This window comes from Triticum dicoccoides, chromosome 1A (assembly GCF_002162155.2).
Source record: "Triticum dicoccoides isolate Atlit2015 ecotype Zavitan chromosome 1A, WEW_v2.0, whole genome shotgun sequence".
Lineage (NCBI taxonomy): Eukaryota > Viridiplantae > Streptophyta > Magnoliopsida > Poales > Poaceae > Triticum > Triticum dicoccoides.
The window spans coordinates 202,918,268-202,938,103 of NC_041380.1; the positions used below are offsets into that span (position 1 = coordinate 202,918,268).

The window sequence follows — 19,836 nt, forward strand, 5'->3', positions numbered from 1 at the left end:
GGCTAAACCAGAGCAATCAACCATTACTTTTGTCATGGCACAAAATTTCTAATAGAATCACATCTAAGAATGTCAATTGGAAGGAGAGAAAGGAAGTCTAGGAATTCATGGTGGCAGATAAAGCAAATAAAATAATATTGTGCAGGAAACGAGATAATATCAGGGACACGAAAGGTTGTTCCGAGATGTTCCAGACAATCTAACAGTTAGACATCACACACAAAAAAGGTTGAATCAAAGAGAAACTAAAAACCACATTACAATATAAACTGGTTACCTTTTTTTGCTTAGGCAAAGGCCGACATGAACATTAGAAACCAAATTGAACTTATCTTTTTCTATGTAGTAAAAAACTGAACAAGTGTCTGTTTTTCATCGAAAGAAAAAAATGCTAGGAGAGTAATATGCTTATGGCAGAATTAACATTGATAGCAGAAGAAGATACATACTGCAAATGTTGGACTAAATTTGGCCAACTTCACTAACAATGTAGAAATTGGCTTCAGTGTACTAACATAGTTATTTTGGATATAAGCAATCAACCACGAATTTAACATCAGAGATATCTGACCATTTTAAGTAATGAAAAAGAGCCCAATAGCAAGATAGCACAACATAGAGCTACATTGACCATTGGACCAAGCTCTGAGTAGAGAACGTACATTTCATATCCAATAACTGAAATTTGTGCGATACATCCATAAAGGAATATTAGCAGGACAGGCAGCGCTGGACATATTGTTTAAGCAAATAAATAGTCACTACTTTCTTGTGCGCAATGGAGCAGAAATTGGTGATCACAAGAGCAGAGTAGTCATGGTTGAGCCTGTTTTGACTTTCTTTTCTTATTCCACTTTGGAAAGGACAAAAGTGAACAAAAGCAAGCCAAAAACATATAGTACTACCTCTGTAAACTAATATAAGAGTGTTTAGAATACTAAAATAGTGATCTAAACGCTCTTATATTAGTTTACAGAGGGAGTACCATTTAATGCCTCACAACAGTTTTTGCATGGCCAGTTAACCCTGAAAGAAGAAAGTCTGTGATATTACACTTAATATGTAAAAGAGGCTCAAACACAAAATTAAATTCAAAATAAAAGTAATGCTCATGTAGCATATTTTGTATTTACAAGACAAGACAGTACCGTCAAATGTTATATATTAGCTAGCTAAGTGGGAATCTCTCATTGGACTGTGCCTCTAAATTATACCATGGAGGCATGAAGCTAAGTATTTTTGGTCAGGAAAACAAAGATGCCCGCTTCCGCACCATGAATCGCAGAATTTTCATATAATTGTACTCACAAAGCTATTTAAACATAAAAGGAAACAATAGTACCTTGTATATTTGTACAACCTATCAAGAACAAAGTTGTGAATTAATCTCTTCGTATTGATGCCCTCATCACCAAGCCCACTATCACTGATGCCTTCTCTTCCGGCACCATAAGTAGTGTGATCATTTTAGAAATATGATCAGTTATATTCTACTTGTATCTATCTCTATCTTGCGGTTCCACTGCTCACTGTCGTGGTTGCACTACTCATGTCGGATTAGAGTTATGGTGCCCTGCGAAACACGAGCAAAGTTTGAACAATCCAATGGTTATATTCTACTTAAGCTGGGACCACTATGCATGATATTTTGTATGAATCGCTATGATAGAGAGCTGAACAATTATATAGCAAATTGGGTGTCGTATTCAATTGTATCCATGGAAAATATATTATGATCTCTAAACTACAGCAGTGTACAAAGAAACGACAACCAACGAAGGAAGCGGAGGCGGACGCTGACAGAGATGACAAACCCAAGTCTTGGAAGGATGACAGTCGGATAGATATCTCATCTCTACTTCTGCTCATCTCCATTTATTAATACACGACAACATATGTATATATATGATGTGCGCCCAACTCTGTCTTGAGCATTGCCCGCTGCTGAACCTGCACATGAAAAAACTGACAAATGTTCTTAGTCTTGTTCTGCCTTATGCAACTTCTACATAATGTGAATAGGAGTAAGCAGGTGTCGTATCCAGATTTTTTTTGACCATTAGTAACTTCTACATTATGCATCGTATTATGTATGTAATGTCAAAGTATCGACATCAAGATTACATGACAGAAAGTGGGAATTAAAGTGGCCAACTAACCAAGCCTAGGTGAAAGGAAATCTTGAATCTGTCCATTCATGTCTGATACAAAGAACTCATCATTAGCACTGTAATTCACACAAAGGTAGCTATTTTTGTTTTTCTTATATAAATCCAAGAAATACCACTAATACAATTTATCAAACTGCGATACCGACAAATTGAGTTCCATTGCCCTTCAGTGTTTAGCAGTTGCCTTTTAACGGGATTGTAGGTAGCCTCAAAAAATGGCATATCGCTTTTCACTTGCTTTCTAAGTGTCAATGCAGAACTTTGTGTGACACAAACCCTAACTTTTCCGACATGCAACGCTCCCCAGGAACATGGGAGGTCAATGGGTTCGTGTGTGGCGAAATAGACCTGGTCCCAGAGTATCACTCATCTGAGCGACCGTCCAAGGCACAAATCATCCAACATCGGAAATAAAATTGAGCAGGCTACAACAGAGGTAAGGGTAGGCTCTAAGGGCAACTCCAACGGTGACACCGACTTTTTCAGCTCTGTTTAGTCCCACAAGCCAAGGCTGTCTTGATTGCTCAAGACATGATTGTTTCAGCCAGTCATCGTCGTCATCGCCCCTCTTTTTGGTCCAAAAATGAGGTTGCCTCTGCACACCAAGCAACATGACCATGATACCCCGTTACATGTGTGCACACATCCAGCCATCAAGCTCAGGAGCTGCTCATACCTGGAGTCAACCGACCAAACCCCCACGATGCGGACGACACATCAGACAAACACCATACGGTTCCCAGCCAACGCCACACCCGAATCCAAGGCAACAGAATAGCGCTCGCTGGCAGCGGTGCGGAACTGACGTGGTCGCCAACCCGACGATTGGCCAGTGATCCGGCAACGAGAGCTCGCCTGATTCAACATAGGGTTTGGGTTGCAATCAAATGTAACAAAATGATGAGGTGAGAAAGATGGTTCAGCCTGTGTCTGAATCATTCAGCCTCTCATTATTTTGAGAAAATAGGCTCAAGACAAGGTATCATCTATCAGCCTGCTTAAGTGAGTTTCATAGTGGAGTGTTCCTTGCAGTTCAGGAGCACACCATGGATTCTTGGTCATTCAAATAAAGAGCTTTTTCTTGGAGAGAGAGAGAGATGGGGATCATACCGGATCCAAAGCAACAGGTAGCCAAGCAGCGAGTAATCCATCGACGGCGGCTAAGATCCCGCGCCGGCCCGACCAATCCCTCGACCGGAACGCATCACGGTCCCTGCCGCTTGGTCCACAGCCCGCGCCGCCGTGGATGTCCCTGCCGCACGGGAGGGGCGGCGACCCAGCGAGTCCGTCGGTCGGGAGCCTGGATGGTGCCTGCGGCTCCCTCCATCATCGCCGCCCTTCGGGGAGGGGTGCGACCCCAGCCGACGCGAGCCGAGTTGGCCACTCTCCCATCCGACACCATGCCTCCTCTCCTCTTCCTCTCTTTCTCCCTCCTCTCTCTCCCTCTCATCTTCTTTCTCCTACAGATCTAACTAAGTGCCACCGCTGTCGCCCTTTGCCTGCAGGTCGGCGCCGTGGTGGGGATCTGGGAAGGAGGAGGGGGCGGAAGGGAGGAATGGTGCGGCGGCTGTGAGAAGGAGCGGGTGGCTGTGGACGGGGGGCTAGGGTTTGGTGCGGTTATGTCCAATGGGCTCCTCGCCCCAACCACGAAACGCGCGGCGCGCGAGGAAAGGTTCACCCGCCCGAAGATGACCCGCTGCTGAGACAGCCAATGCAAGCTTGAGACGAGCCCACTCGTCATTGGGCAAGGAAAATGACTGGGAGGTGAAAAACAATTTAACTGCAAGTGAAGATCCAACGGTGCAGCGAGCCAGAGGGGCAGATCCGACGGCCGACGAAGCTTGCAATCGGGGGAGCATTCTGGGAGCGAGTTGGCTAGCTTCTGTTTTGTTTTAAATGCCTTGTTTATTCCAGTTATTCACAACGCGATGTTCTATATGTGCAAGTATGAACTGTTGTGCTTAACATGCTTCTCGATGTACCTACACATGACAATTTTGGGAACGACTGCTGTTTTCCATCGAGGTTAGTTTCATCACATGGCTTATATCTGCTCACTATTTAGGATATCGGTAGCTGGTACCATATAGGCCGACGGCTGATAAAGGACTAATCGGTGAATCGTACTTTTAATTGAATATATCTGCAACCCATTTATCGTTAGGTTAACTAGGGTCATATGTATTATATCCGAGGCTACATAGCAACATGCACTGTACTTAATATCTAAATATGCAATCCTAGGCTACATAGCAACAAGGAAGAGTGTTACATTAATGTTCTAATGATGTCTAGATATACGTAGAAGAGCAGCAGCAACAACAACAACAACAACACAACCCTGTTTGGATACTCAACTTAGCTAGAGGTTAGAGTTAGTTTCTAGCTCATTACTAATCCTGAACTAACTCCATCCAAAGAGTTGTTTGGATGGCAGGGTTAGATTGACAATAAATGCACTAGGAGAACTAGCTCCAATTAGCACCTCTTGGGTTGGATATATTTTTGGGTGGGTTATAGATGCAACTAGCTCAAACTAGCCCTCATGTTTAGATATACTTTAGGGCTTTTTGAGCCCAAACTAGCTCAAACTAACTGTAACCCATGGATACAACAGCAGTTAATCAGCCAATAATTTGTAAGAATGCACTAAACTCCTTCTGGCCCATAATATAAGATGTTAATTCATCTAATATGTGAGTATATTGGATGTTATAAGATACTCCCTCCGTTCCGAAATATTTGTATTTTTAAATATTTCAAATGGACTACCACATACGGATGTATATAGACATATTATAAAAGAGTGTTGTACTACATCATTGTGCAATTGTTGTTCAGCGTCTAATATTAACTTGGTGCTTTTAGGTACACATGTCATTGGTAAAGATCCGCACTTCGACCCTTTCTGCGTATGGGGCAATGAGATATCGATGAACCAACATCAAGTGAGGAAGCTGATAAAGATTGTTAGTAAAATGGGTCCAAAGATGGTAATTAAACTATTTTTTTACACTTTATCCAAGACAATAGCGAACTGCAGGATGGTAAGTAAGAACTCTGCAGCCTTCTTTTTACTGACCATAATGAGTTGTGTTGGATGACAATGTCTGAATCTTTTTCCTTTGCAGTGGTTGCTAAAGCAGTTTACTCAAGATTACCTCTCAAACTACATGATTGGTGGGCATGCAAAGGTTAAAGTATTTCTACCAGAACACGATGATTATCTAGATGTTTTCATGAAGACCGTGAAGGATGTGTGGTCGGCCATCACAAGGGGTTGGACTAGAGTCGTGCGTGCCTTCTTCATGGAGGAGGGCACAATATGGGCATTCCGCTTCACCTTGTTCAACAACCAGAATATATTTCGCCTCTTTCTTTACCGTCTTTAATAGTACAAGTATACAACTGTGGTTCATCATTCTTTACTTGGTTCTTATGTAATTCTTGAACATATGTACCTATGAATCGAATAATGCATTGGTTGTTTGAACCTGATTGATATGAATAAAGCTGTAGCATACATTCAAATTCAAATTCAAATCCGGTACAATTGGAAATAGAAGCAATTAAATTATGGTGAAATTACGCTCTCCAGGTTGTTATGGCACACACGGTTGGTAAAACACAAACGTTTGCGATATACACCATAATCCGAGACGGTTCACAGAGAGGAAACGTGTGCAAGCATGCACACAGTTGCCATTTCCAAAGCGTGGGCGATGTCAGACAATATCACAAACGGTGCGGGCAAACTAAACGTTTGTGTTAGTTGCCTTATCGTACACGATTCACAACCATGAACTGTTTCTGATGAAGTGTGCATCGTAAACGTTGCATCACAGAATAGTGTGTGCGATAGTTGTCGTGTACAACGATGTTACGGCGGTCTGACATTTCATAATCCTGTACGACACTTGTACGATGATTAGCTAATCTTCTTAATAGCGAACCGTTTGTGATGGGCCGAGCATCATACATGTTCTATAATAGTGAGCCATTTGTGATGGGCCGCGCATCGTAAACGTAGCACCACAGAATACCGACTGCGATGGCAATGCGAGCAGAAACGAGTAGGAGTACTGTAGGGTCCCTATCCCCAACAGTTTCTGGGTCGTGTGGGAAGGACCCCCCTATCGCCCACACTTACTTGGCGATGGTTCCAAATGTCGTCGTGGAAAGGGGTTAAAAACTGTTTGTTTAGGACTGACGCACACCAGTGCATGGTAGCGGGGTCCATAAGGAAATCTAAGGGATATTAAGGCCTCTTTTTAATAGAGAACCAGAACAAAGCATTAACACATAGTGAATACACGAACTCCTCAAACAAAGGTCATCACAGGAAAGAATCGCAATTACTGTCACCCTGGGTATGCGGATCATAACACGTAATAGGTGCATACAACTTGCAAGATAGGATCAAGAACTCAAACATATTCATGAAAACATAGAGGGTTCAAATATGAAATCATGGCACTTGGGACCTAGTGACAAGCATTAAGCAGAGCAAAGTCATAACAACATCAATCTCGGAACATAGTGGATACTAGGGATCAAACCCTAACAAATTGACTCTATTACATGACAAATCTCATCCAACCCCATCATTGTCTAGCAAGCCTATGAAGGAATTACTCACTTACGGTGGTGAGCATCATAGAATTGTTGATGGAGAAGGGTTGATGATGACGACGATGATGATTTCCACCCTCCAGAGCCCCGAGCGGACTCCAGAACAGCCCTCCCGATGAAGAATAGGAGGCGGGGATGGCTCTGTATCGTAAAACGCAATGATTCCTCCTCTCAGATTTTTTTCTCTCCGCGAGATGGTACTTATGGAGTTGGACTCCGCGAGATCCCCAATTATATATATATATATATATATATATATATATATATATATATATTACAGAAATAATCTCCATAAATTTTTAGCCTGATCCGAGAACTTTTCTTTTTGCACAAAAATAACACCCTACTGAAAACAACGTTAGTTCGGGTTAGTCCCATTCAAATTATGCAAATTAGAGTCCAAAACAAGAGCAAAAGTGTTTGGAAAAGTGGATACGTTCGAGATGTATCAACTCCCCCAAGCTTAACTCATTGCTTGTCCTCGAGCAATTCAGTTGGCAAACTGAAAGTGATAAAGAAAAACTTCTACAAACTCTTTTTGTTCTTGTTGATATATATATATGTTTAACTAATATTCAAGTTTTCAGCAAGGATTATGAACCAACCATGTGCATGCTAACACTTAGGTCTCACATTTATTTATACCAATAACGTAACCAACTAGCGAGCGATAATAAGATATCTCGGATGCCAACAATTTGTCAAAACAATCATGATATAATATGATAACATGGTATCTCGCTAGCCATTTCTAAGACAGCAAAACATAAATGCAGAGCACCTCTGAAGTTCAAGCAACTACTAAAAATTGTAATTCATGGTAGAAGAGACCCAGTCATGTCACACTCAACATTAACTGTACCCAATGCATAAGAATGACAATAGTGCTCTCCAATTGGTGCTTGAATGTGAAGGTGATGACTCAACAATAAAAGTAAATAACATAAAGGTAAATAGACAGGCCCTCCGCAGAGGGAAGCATGGATTTGAAGTGGTACCAAAGCCCGAAGCTTAAAACATAGATGAATATAATTTTGAGAGGTGTATTTTTCTTGTCAACATTATGACCGAGGATTTTCATTATCTTCCATGCTAAACACATTATTGGCGGTTCCCAAGCGAAAAGGTAAATTTAACTCCCCCTCAACCAACAATCACAAGCCATGGCTAGCCGAATTCACGGGTGCCCTCCATACCAACAACTTTGCAGGGGAGTTTTTTTTTCATTTTGATTATAGGACTAGGCATCCCAATTATCAGCCTCTCTCGTGCAATGGCAAGTGAATAAATGATAAGTCCATTTTGCATCATGTTTTCCTACTATTATCTACAGTGTGTTTAATGCATTATAACACTTTATGGAGTAATTCTAGTGCCTTTTCTCTCATAATATGCAAGGTTTATACAAAGAGGGAGAATATCGACAGCTGGAATTCTGGACATGAAAAAGCTATGTCAAAGATACCTATTTTGCGCATCTCCAAATGAGCTGGAATTTTATGGAGAATTATTTCGGAGTAAACAAAAAATACTAGAGGAAAGAGCTACCAGAGGGGGGCTCCTTGGTGCCCAGAAGACACCAAGGCGCGCCAGCCCCCCCAGGCACGCCCTGGTGGGTGGTGGGCAGCCTAGCCCACCTCTAGTGCCCATCTTCTGGTATATAAGGTCTTTTGACCTAGAAAAATAATAAAGAGAGGACTTTTGGGACGGAGTGCCGCCGTCTTGGGGCGGAACTTGGGCAGGAGCACTTTTTCCCTCCGGTGAAGCGATTCCGCCGGGGGAACTTCCCCCTCGGAGGGGGAAATCGAGACCATCACCATTGCTACTTCTTGAGCTTGCATTGATTTTTCCCTTAAAGAGGAAAGTGTGATGCAACAAAGTAGAGATAAGTATTTCCCTCAGTTAGAGAACCAAGGTATCAATCTAGTAGGAGGTACAAGCAAGTCTCCAATCTATGCACCTGCACAAACAATCAAACACTTGCACCCAACGCGATAAAGGGGTTCTTAATCCCTTCACGGTCAATTGCAATGGTGAGATCTGATAGAGATAGGTATAAAAGATTACTAAAACGTAAAACTAAATAAATTGTAGCAAGTTATTTCTAGGTTTTTTGGTTTATAGATCTAAAAATATATGATGGAAAATAGACCCGGTGTCGGTGCAACAAACCCTGGGTCTGTTGCCTAGACTGTGCACAGGCACAGGAACAAGATTGAGGCACCAACCCAAGTCGGAGTTCAAGGGACTTAGAGATTCGAAGGAGCAACATACAGACCAAGAGGACCAGGGTCGAGCGAGAGAAGCAAGATACCATCAATAGAAAGGCCTCCTTCGCCGGGCAGGTGAGCCCGGAAAAGGGTGAGGCCACGCCCAGAAGGAGACAACCAAGGTGCCCCGGCAGGGCCTGCCGAGACTCACAAAGACAAGACCACCTCACCAACCACTCCACCATGACCCACGTCGTCGATCAGTGCGGTGTCAAGCCATAGAGTGACCAAGTGGCAGCCATTTGCCACATGGTAGCCTCTCTCTACAGGAAAAACCCACAGATGACACCCGTCCAGCGACGTGTCAAGCGAGCAGGCGTGGAGCTGGCAAGATCACCCGACAAGCCTTGATGGGAAACCAATGATGTGATGTTGAGCGATGCATTTAATGCGCCCTATCAGCCCGCAGAGTTAGGTATGATAGCACTGCTTGCTATCTTATCAGTGCATACTAGCTACTTTGCCATTATGGTGACCCCTTGATCTATAGAAGGAGGCCCATGACAACCATAGACAGGGTTACAAGGTTGGATAACTCACACCCCATACGCGCGTAGTGATAACCCACAAGTATACGGGATCACAACAGTTTTCGAGGGTAGAGTATTCAACCCAAATTTATTGATTCGGCACAAGGGGAGTCAACGAATATTCTCAAGTATTAGCAGTTGAGTTGTCAATTCAACCACACCCGGAAACTTAATATCTGCAGCAAAGTATTTAGTAGCAAAGTAATATGATAGTAGTGGTAACGGTAGCAAAAGTAATATTTTTGGTTTTATAGTGATTGTAACATTGGCAACGGAAAAGTAAATAAGCAAAGAACAATATATGAAAAGCTCGTAGGCATTGGATCAGTGATGGATAATTATGTCGGATGCGATCAATCATGCAACAGTTATAACATAGGATGACACAAAACTAGCTCCAGTTCATCAATGTAATGTAGGCATGTATTCTGAATATAGTCATACGTGCTTATGGAAAAGAACTTGCATGACATCTTTTGTCCTACCCTCCCGTGGCAGCGGGGTCCTATTGGAAACTAAGGGATATTAAGGCCTCCTTTTAATAGAGTACCAGACCAAAGCAGTAACACATAGTGAATACATGAACTCCTCAAACTACGGTCATCACCGGTAATGGTCCCGATTATTGTCACTTCGGGGTTAACGGATCATAACACATAATAGGTGAATATAGACTTGCAAGATAGGATCAAGAACTCACATATATTCATGAAAACATAATTGGTTCTGATCTAAAATCATGGCACTCGGGCCCTAGTGACAAGCATTAAGCATAGCAAAGTCATAGCAACATCAATCTCAGAACATAGTGGATACTAGGGATCAAACCCTAACAAAACTAACTCGATTACATGATAAATCTCATCCAACCCATCACCGTCCAGCAAGCCTACGATGGAATTACTCATGCACAGCGGTGAGAATCATGAAATTGGTGATGGAGGAAGGTTGATGATGACGATGGCGACGGATTCCCCTCTCCGGAGCCCCAAAGGGACTCCAGATCAGCCCTCCCGAGAGAGTTTAGGGCTTGGCAGCGGCTCCATATCGTAAAACGCGATGAATCCTTCTCTTTGATTTTTTTCTCCCCAAACACGAATATATGGAGTTGGAGTTGAGGTTGATGGAGCGTCAGGGGGCCCACGAGGCAGGGGGGCGCGCCCAGGGGGGTAGGCGCGCCCCCACCCTCATGGACAGGGTGTGGGCCCCTGACGTGGATTCTTCTTCCAGTATTTTTTATATATTCCAAAAATAATCTTCGTTGATATTTCAGGTCATTCCGAGAACTTTTATTTCTGCACAAAAATAACATCATGGCAATTCTGCTGAAAACAGCGTCAGTCGGGATTAGTTCCATTCAAATCATGCAAGTTAGAGTCCAAAACAAGGACAAAAGTGTTTGGAAAAGTAGATACGACGGAGACATATCAACTCCCCCAAGCTTAAACCTTTGCTTGTCCTCAGAAATTCAGTTGACAAACTGAAAATGATAAAGAAAAACTTTTACAAACTTTGTTTGCTCTTGTTGTTGTAAATATGTAAAGCCAGCATTCAAGTTTTCAGCAAAGATTATGAACTAACCATATTCACAATAATATTTAGGTCTCATGTTTACTCATATCAATGGCATAATCAACTAGCGAGAAATAATAATAAATCTCGGATGACAACACTTTCTCAAAACAATCATAATATGATATAACAAGATGGTATCTCGCTAGCCCTTTCCGAGACCGATAAACATAAATGCAGAGCACCTTTAAAGATCAAGGACTGACTAGACATTGTAATTCAAGGTAAAAGAGATCCAGTCAAGTCATACTTAATGTAAACTAACAGTAATACATGCAAATGACAGCGGTGCTCTCCAACTGGTGCTTTTTAATAAGAGGATGATGACTCAACATAAAAGTAAGTGGATAAGCCCTTCACAGAGGGAAGCAGGGATTTGTAGAGGTGCTAGAGCTCGATTTTGAAATAGAGATGAATAATATTTTGAGCGGTATACTTTCATTGTCAACATAACAACCGAGAGATCTCGATATTTTCCATGCTACACACATTATAGGCGGTTCCCAAGTAGAATGGTAAAGTTTATACTCCCCCACCACCAACAAGCATCAATCCATGGCTTGCCCGAAACAACGGGTGCCTCCAACTAACAACAATCTTGGGGGAGTTTAGTTTGCAATTATTTTCATTTGATTTGAGCATGGGACTGGGCATCCGGTGACTAGCCATTTTCTCGTGAATGAGGAGTAGAGTCCACTCCTCTTGAGAATAACCCGCCTAGCATGGAGGATACAGACATCCCTAGTTGATACATGAACTATTCGAGCATACAAAGCAGAATGTTTATTTGAAGGTTTAGAGTTTGGCACATACAAATTTACTTGGAATGGCAGGTAGATACCGTAAATAGGAAGGTATGGTGGACTCATATGGAATAACTTTGGGGTTTATGGAATTGGATGCACAAGCAGTATTCCCGCTTAGTACAAGTGAAGTCTAGAAAAAGACTGGGAAGCGGCCAGCTAGAGAGCAACAACAGTCATGAACATGCATTAAAATTAATCAACATCGAATGCAAGCATGAGTAGGATATAATGCACCATGAACATAAATATCGTAGAGGCTATGTTGATTTTGTTTCAACTACATGCGTGAACATGTGCCAAGTCAAGCCACTCGAATCGTTCAAAGGAGGATACCACCCTATCATACCACATCATAACCATTTTAATAGCATGTTGGCACGCAAGGCAAACCATTATAAACTCCTAGCTAATTAAGCATGGCATAAGCAACTACAATCTCTAATTGTCATCGCAAACATGTTTCTTTCATAATAGGCTGAATCAGGAACGATGAACTAATCATATTTACAAAAACAAGAGAGGTCGAGCTCATACCAGCTTTTCACATCTCAATCAGTTCATCATTTATCATCATTATTGCCTTTCACTTGCACGACCAAATAGTGTGGATAATAATAATATTGCATGTGCATTGGACTAAGCTAGAATCTGCAAGCATTCAATTCAAGAGATAAGACAAGGTAATACGGGTTCTCTGTTAGATCAACAATAATGCATATAAGAGCCACTCAACATTTTCATTATGGTCTTCTCCTCTCAACCCCAAAGAAAAGAAATAAAAAAAACTATTTATACGGGAAAGCTCCCAACAAGCAAAAGAAGAACGAGAAATATTTTTGGTTTTTATTTTTAATTACTACTACTACAGGCATGGAAAGTAAACTAACTAAAAGCTACAACTAAATTTTTTTGGTTTTTTCTTAAGGTTTTTCAAACACACAAGAAGAAAGCTTAAAAAGAAATTAAACTAGCATGGATGATACAATGAAAAAGTATGAGCACCGACAATGGGCATGAGTGTGTGAACATGAATGTAACGTCGGTGAGAAATACATACTCCCCCAAGCTTAGACTTTTGGCCTAAGTTGGTCTATGCCCATGGATGGCCTGGTGGATAGCCGAAATTGAAGTTGTGGTCGTACTGAGATGCTTCAGCTATTGCCTGAAGAGCTGCAGCTTGGAGGCAGGCTGCCTCCGTCCTCCTCTCGTACTCATCCGCCTCCTCCCTGGTTATAACATATCTCCTTTTTGCCTAAAAGTCAAATAAAGTAGGAGCAGGGAGAGCGATGTGATAGGTGCGTCATCTGTCAAAGATTACTCGGTACTGGAGGGACTGATTGTTCCTCTCAACGAACTGATGACGAACCATAGCATCATAATCTAAATAAGCAGGAGGCAACTCAATATCATATCCATGAATGGGTATCTCAAGAAAATCAGCTAAACGGGTTGCATAATTCCACCAAAGAAATCTCCATTAATTTTGTTATTATGCAACCTACATGCAACAATGGCCCCCAAGTTATATTGTCTATCTCCTAATACATCACTCTTGGGAACACTAAGATCTGGCACACACATGTGACATGCCTCATCCTTACCATTTATGCATCTACCTATAAAGAGAGCAAAATAATGTATAGCAGGAAAATGAATGCTCCCTATGATAGCTTGCGTGATTTCCCTAGATTCCCCCACGGTGATACTAGCAAGAAAATCCTTATATTCAGATTTACGAGGTTCACTAACATTACCCCACTTTGGGAGTTTACAAGCAGTATTAAAATCTTCTAAGTCCATGGTATAAGATTTATCATAAAGATCAAACAGGACAGTTTGAGAATTGCGTGATGATGTAAATTCAAACCTTCTCACAAGGGAATCAGTGAGGTAGTAGTACTGACGACACTTATCTGCCTCGAAGCTCTCAAGATCAGCATTATGCACATATGCGTCAAATTCCTCCTTGATTCCTGCTCGAACCATGAAGCCCTCTGACGGCCATTCACAAGGCCGCACTTGAGCCTCCCTTAGTAGTTCATTGTCCGACTCGCGTACTGCGGGCCTGGGTCCTTGTTTCCTTGAGGAACCACCTTGGTACATTTTCCTAAACATATTTCTTCCTCTGAATTTTTTTGAAATTTTTAGTAACTTAAAATAAAAGTGAACCAAACTCAACAAAATTGATAGCAACTACTCCTACAAGTGCCTAGAGGCTATATCATGCATTAAAACTACTTTTGACCACATAAATTTGACATTCAAGCTCAAGAACAGGGTCACCTAAGCAGCAAAAAATTGCAATGAATAAAGAACTAGAACAAAAACTAATTGGACTATTAGAGGAGTCACATACCAAAGAACAATCCCCCAAAGAAGTTTTGTGAGAGGAGCTTTGAGCAGGGAGATCGAAAATGGCAGCAAATGAGCAAGAACTCGGGTTTGAGCTGGCTAGTGATTTTTTCTGGAGCAAGAAGAAGTGTGTGGGTGCAAGGATAAATGGAGGGGACCCACGTGGGGTCCACGAGGCAGGGGGCGCGCCCAGGGGGGCGGGCACGCCCTCCACCCTCATGGGCACGTGGCTGCTCCCCCTGTTGTGTTCTCAGTGCCTAAAATCCTCAAATATTCTAGAAAAAATTATATTTCATTTTCAGGGCATTTGGAGAACTTTTATTTTTGGGGTATTTTTTATTGCATGGATAATTCAAAAAACAGACAGAAAATACTATTTTTACTTTATTTAATCTAAATAACAGAAAGTAAAAAGAGGGTACAGAGAGTTGTGTTTTCTAACTTCATCCATCTCATGCTCATCAAAAGGAATCCAATAACAAGGTTGATCAAGTCTTGTTAACAAACTCATTCCGAATCGCATGAAACCGGAGAAATTTTGAATAACACTAGGTTACCTCAACCGGGATATGCACATCCCCAATAATAAGAATATCATATTTCTTCTTAATAGTAGGAAGAGGAAATTCAAAACCTCCAATAGTAATGATTGAAATTTTTCCAATAGAATTGATACTATAGACTTGAGGTTGTTTCCTGGGAAAGTGTACCATATGCTCATTACCATTAACATGAAAAGTGACATTGCCTTTGTTGCAATCAATAACAGCCCCTGTAGTATTCAAAAGGGGTCTACCAAGGATAATCGACATACTATCGTCCTCGGGAATATCAATAAAAACAAAGTCCGTTAAAATAGTAACGTTTGCAACCACAACAGGCACATCCTCACAAATACCGACATGTATAACAGTTGATTTAACAGCCATTTGCAAAGATATTTCAGTAGGTGTCAACTTATTCAAATCAAGTCTACGATATAAATAGAGAGGCATAACACTAACACCGGCTCCAAGATCACATAAAGCCGTTTTAACATAGTTTCTTTTAGTGGAGCATGGTATAGTCGGTACTCCTGGATCTCCAAGTTTCTTTGGTATTCCACCCTTGAAAGTGTAATTAGCAAGCATGGTGGAAATCTCAGCTTCCGGTATCTTTTTTTTATTTGTAACAATATCTTTCATGTATTTAGCATAAGGGTTCATTTTAAGCATATCAGTCAAACGCACACGCAAAAAGATAGGTCTAATCATTTCAGCAAAGCGCTCGAAATCCTCATCATCCTTTTTCTTGGATGGTTTAGGAGGAAAAGGCATGGGTTTCTGAACCCATGGTTCTCTTTCTTTACCGTGCTTCCTAGCAACAAAGTCTCTCTTATCATAACGTTGATTCTTTGATTGTGGGTTATCAAGATCAACAACAGGTTCAATTTCTACATCATTATTATTGCTAGGTTAAGAATCAACATGAACATCATCATTAACATTATCACTAGGTTCATGTTCATTACCAAATTGTGTTTCGGCATCAGAAATAGAAATATCATTGGGATTCTCAGGTGTGTCAACAACAGGTTCACTAGAAGCATGCAAAGTCCTATCATTTTTCTTTTTCTTCCTCTTAGAAGGACTAGGTGTATCAACATTAGTTCTCTGAGAATCTTGCTCAATTCTCTTAGGGTGGCCCACAGGATACAAGGGTTCCTGAGTCATTTTACCTCCTCTAGTCATAACTCTAACATCATTATCATTTTTCTTATTATTTAATTCATTGAGCAAATCATTCTGAGCTTTAAGTTCACCTTTAACTCTAGACATATAATCACTCAAGTGTTCAAGCATATCTACATTGTGTTTCAATTGTCTACCAACATAAGCATTGAAGTTTTCTTGTTTAACTATAAAGTCATCAAACTCATCCAAGCATTGGCTAGCAAATTTAGTAAATGGGATTTCACATTTATCAAATCTATAGAGAGAATTTACCTTCACTACCTGTTCGGGTTATCAAGACCATGTATTTCTTCAATAGGTGGTAAATTCTTAACATCTTCAGCTTTAATGCCTTTTTCTTTCATAGATTTCTTTGCCTCTTGCATATCTTCAAGACTGAGAAATAGAATACCCCTTTTCTTAGGAGTTGGTTCAGGAAGTGTCCAATTATGTTCATTAGTCAACATATTATTCAATAGCAATTAAGCTTGATCAACAGTTCTTTTCCTGAAAACACAACCAGCACAACTATCCAGGTGGTCTCTGGAAGTATCGGTTAGTCCATTATAAAGATATCAAATATTTCATTTTTCTTGAGAGGATGATCATGCAAAGCATTAAGTAAACGGAGAAGCCTCCCCCAAGCTTGTGGGAGACTCTCTTCTTCAATTTGCACAAAATTATATATTTCCCTTAATGCAACTTGTTTCTTATGAGCGGGGAAATATTTAGCAGAGAAGTAATAAATCATATCCTGGGGACTACACACACAACCAAGATCAAGAGAATTAAACCATGTTTTAGCATCACCCTTTAATGAGAACGGAAATAACTTAAGGATAAAGTAATAGCGAGTTTTCTCATCATGAGTAAACAGGGTGGCTATATCATTTAATTTAGTAAGATGTGCCACAACAGTTTCAGATTCATAACCATAAAAAGGACCAGATTCAACCAAAGTAATTAACTCAGGGTCGACAGAGAAATCATAATCCTTATCAGTAATAAAGATAGGTGAAGTAGCAAAAGCAGGGTCATATTTCATTCTAGCATTCAAAGACTTTTCTTTAAGCTTAGCTAATAATTTCTTAAGATCAGATCTATCATTGCAAGCAAGAAAGTCTCTAGCAGTTTCTTCATCCATAACATAACCCTCAGGCACAATTGGCAATTCATATCTAGGGGGAGAATCTTCATCATCACTTTCATCAATATTATCAGTTTCAATAATTTCATTCTCTCTAGCCCTAGCAAGTTGTCATCAAGAAATTCACCTAGTGGCATAGTAGTATCAAGCATAGAAGTAGTTTCATCATAAGTATCATGCAAAGCAGAAGTGGCATCATCAATAACATGCGACATATCAGAATGAATAGCAGGTGTAGGTGTCGCAAGTTTACTCAGAACAGAAGGTGAATCAATTGTAGAGCTAGATTGGCCTCCAGCTGGGCCTTCTCCGCATACACCTTCTTCTCCAGCTCCTCCTGGCAGCGGCGCTCCACGGCCTGCGCCCGCGCCAGCTGCTTTAGCTCCGTGTCACGGCCGGCAACCGCATCTTCTCAAGCCTTTAGCTTCTCCTCCCGTGCCTCGTGCTGACGTGCTTCGGCAGGCTCGCTAAGATAAGTCACACATTCAAGCTGGCTTGGCACTACGGCTCGAGATTTTTGGCTCTTACAGCCTTGCTCCGGCAATGCCGCCTTCCTTTTCTGCCTTTAGGAAGCTACTTGCACGCTAAGGGGGACCTCTTGAGTATCGCGCCTCAGGAGCTCTTACTGGGCCTTGGGCCGCCCACCTCCTGGCCTTGACCACGACATCACGACCTGGCATACCAGTGACGGCTGAAGCCCGCCTGGGGACTGGGACCTGTCGGCGTAGAGCACTAAGCTACCATGAGGACGAAAAGGGGAGATAATGCCATAGCAAGAGACGCAATCGCCAATTTCATAATAAGAATAACGTTGATGCAAAAGCACTACAGATTCTTTACACACCGCCACGGGGTTCGTCTCGATTCCTTGAAGGGGACCAAAAAGGAGGTTTCCAGGAGTCATATTTACAGATGTCATCGCCAACGCCATCATCAACAGTGGGACACGAGGGGCCGACACCTACCCCATCCAGATCAATGACGACAACGAGCAGACACCGCTGCTGTGCTCCGGGCACGGCAGGAGCTCGGGGGCACGTAGCCGTCGTCTCTCGTCTCCGGAATCTAGTCAAGCTCAGCTGAGTCGCTGGACTCCTAGGCGCCGTCACTGCTGCTGGAGGAGTTGTCAGCAAGGCCGAGGGCGGGCCCAGCACCTGCCGCTGCACCGTCCTGGCGACCCCCTCCAGGGCAGCACTCCAAGCGGCTGCATACCTTGTCGAAGACCTTGAAGAACAGCATGGAGGCGCCGTCGTACTCAAAATGGATGGCAAGGGCCCCCTCCGCATGGCAGGCATGGGCAACCTCTCCCCATCCACGAGTCATGAAGATCTTGCCCGCGGAGACAACCTCGACCTCCGCTCCCGTTGCCGGGGTGTTGCATTCGGCGTGCTGCAACCACAGCTCGAGCGGCCCCTCGGCGGCATCTCTTCAGCGAAGAACTACGGGAATCTGATCCATGTGCGTGGTGGCATCGCCGCCCACATCACGAACTCGCAGGATGAGCCCTCGGCATGAGTTTGTCGGTCGACAGCTCGAGCCACCACGACCTGGCCACTGTGGCCGCGACGCGAGCGGCACGGGGTGCCGCCTCCTCCTCCAGGGCCTTGCGCTTGGGCATGCAAGGGCAGCGGGTAGCCTAGGGGAGGCCGCTCGTACCAGGGCCTCATCACCTCCTGCCTCACGATGACGCCGAAGGGGCGGGCCAATCTCTTCTTCGGCGGAAGTGGCCCCTGCTCTTCATGATGGGTCTTTCCATTCTCCGCGACAGAGAATCTCCTTATCAGCGCCATGGGTGTTGCAGCAAGACGGCGGAGCAAAGAGGAAGAAGAAGAAGCAAATGGAGTGGAGGAGAAGATGAGCAACGGGGGCTCCGCCCCTCTCCTCATTTATAGTCAGAGGGAGGCCAATCACCGACCTCCATGATCACATGTAATGATGGTTTTCCTCCTACATGCAGTAGGGTCTCGTCAAATCGAACGATTGCCGAGGCGGCGTGGGGAAGCAGAGGCATCCACGTCCCATCAATCGCCACACATCAATTAAGCCCGCAGGCGGTTGGGGTTCGCGGCGCTCCGCACTTGACTTTTGGCTTCACCTCATAGCCAAGGTCGAGCACGCCTTGGGCCCAGGGGCTACTGTCGGCGTTTCGGGACTAGGGGTGCCCAGACTTGCCTGCCCGCGGGCCAGTGCGTGGCTCCACCAACGGCCTAGTATGGCCCATCTTTAGCAGCAACCACTCAAGACCCTCGCGAGGCGGATGACACCAAGACCTCCCCGGGAGCAGCCTCACTAGGCTGGCTCCCGAAGAGCGGAGATCTCTATGCAAGGGGCACCTCATGAGGTTCACGTGACGTGAGCCATGACGACCAAGGCCAAGCGGGTGCCAGCATGTGCAGTGTACCAGTTTCCTCTATCGTACTAAAGAGGCAGGCGCAGGCGAGGAGTCCCGAGGCATCATGCAAAGGTTTCCATATCGGTGCAACAAGACCAAGACCAGCAGGACGGAAGGACGGAGGTCACCACAGAGCCCACAACAGCGTCACCACCAGAGCCTTTGGCAGGCGAAGACCATCTTTTGTCAGGACGGCTTGTACTAGTTGTCTCCCTTCAAACTTGGCTGTCATCAACATCCATGCCAAGCACG

The 19,836-nt window shown here is 43.1% G+C and overlaps 1 long non-coding RNA gene across 1 annotated transcript; it reads right to left on the reverse strand.

Moving 5' to 3' along the window:
- Positions 1–882: 882 nt before the first annotated feature.
- Positions 883–2,273, reverse strand: LOC119278017. Its single transcript, XR_005137465.1, has 3 exons — positions 2,160–2,273; positions 1,343–1,950; positions 883–1,026 (listed from the first exon to the last, which is right to left on the reverse strand). It is a non-coding gene; the product is annotated as an uncharacterized LOC119278017 (long non-coding RNA).
- Positions 2,274–19,836: the final 17,563 nt, after the last annotated feature.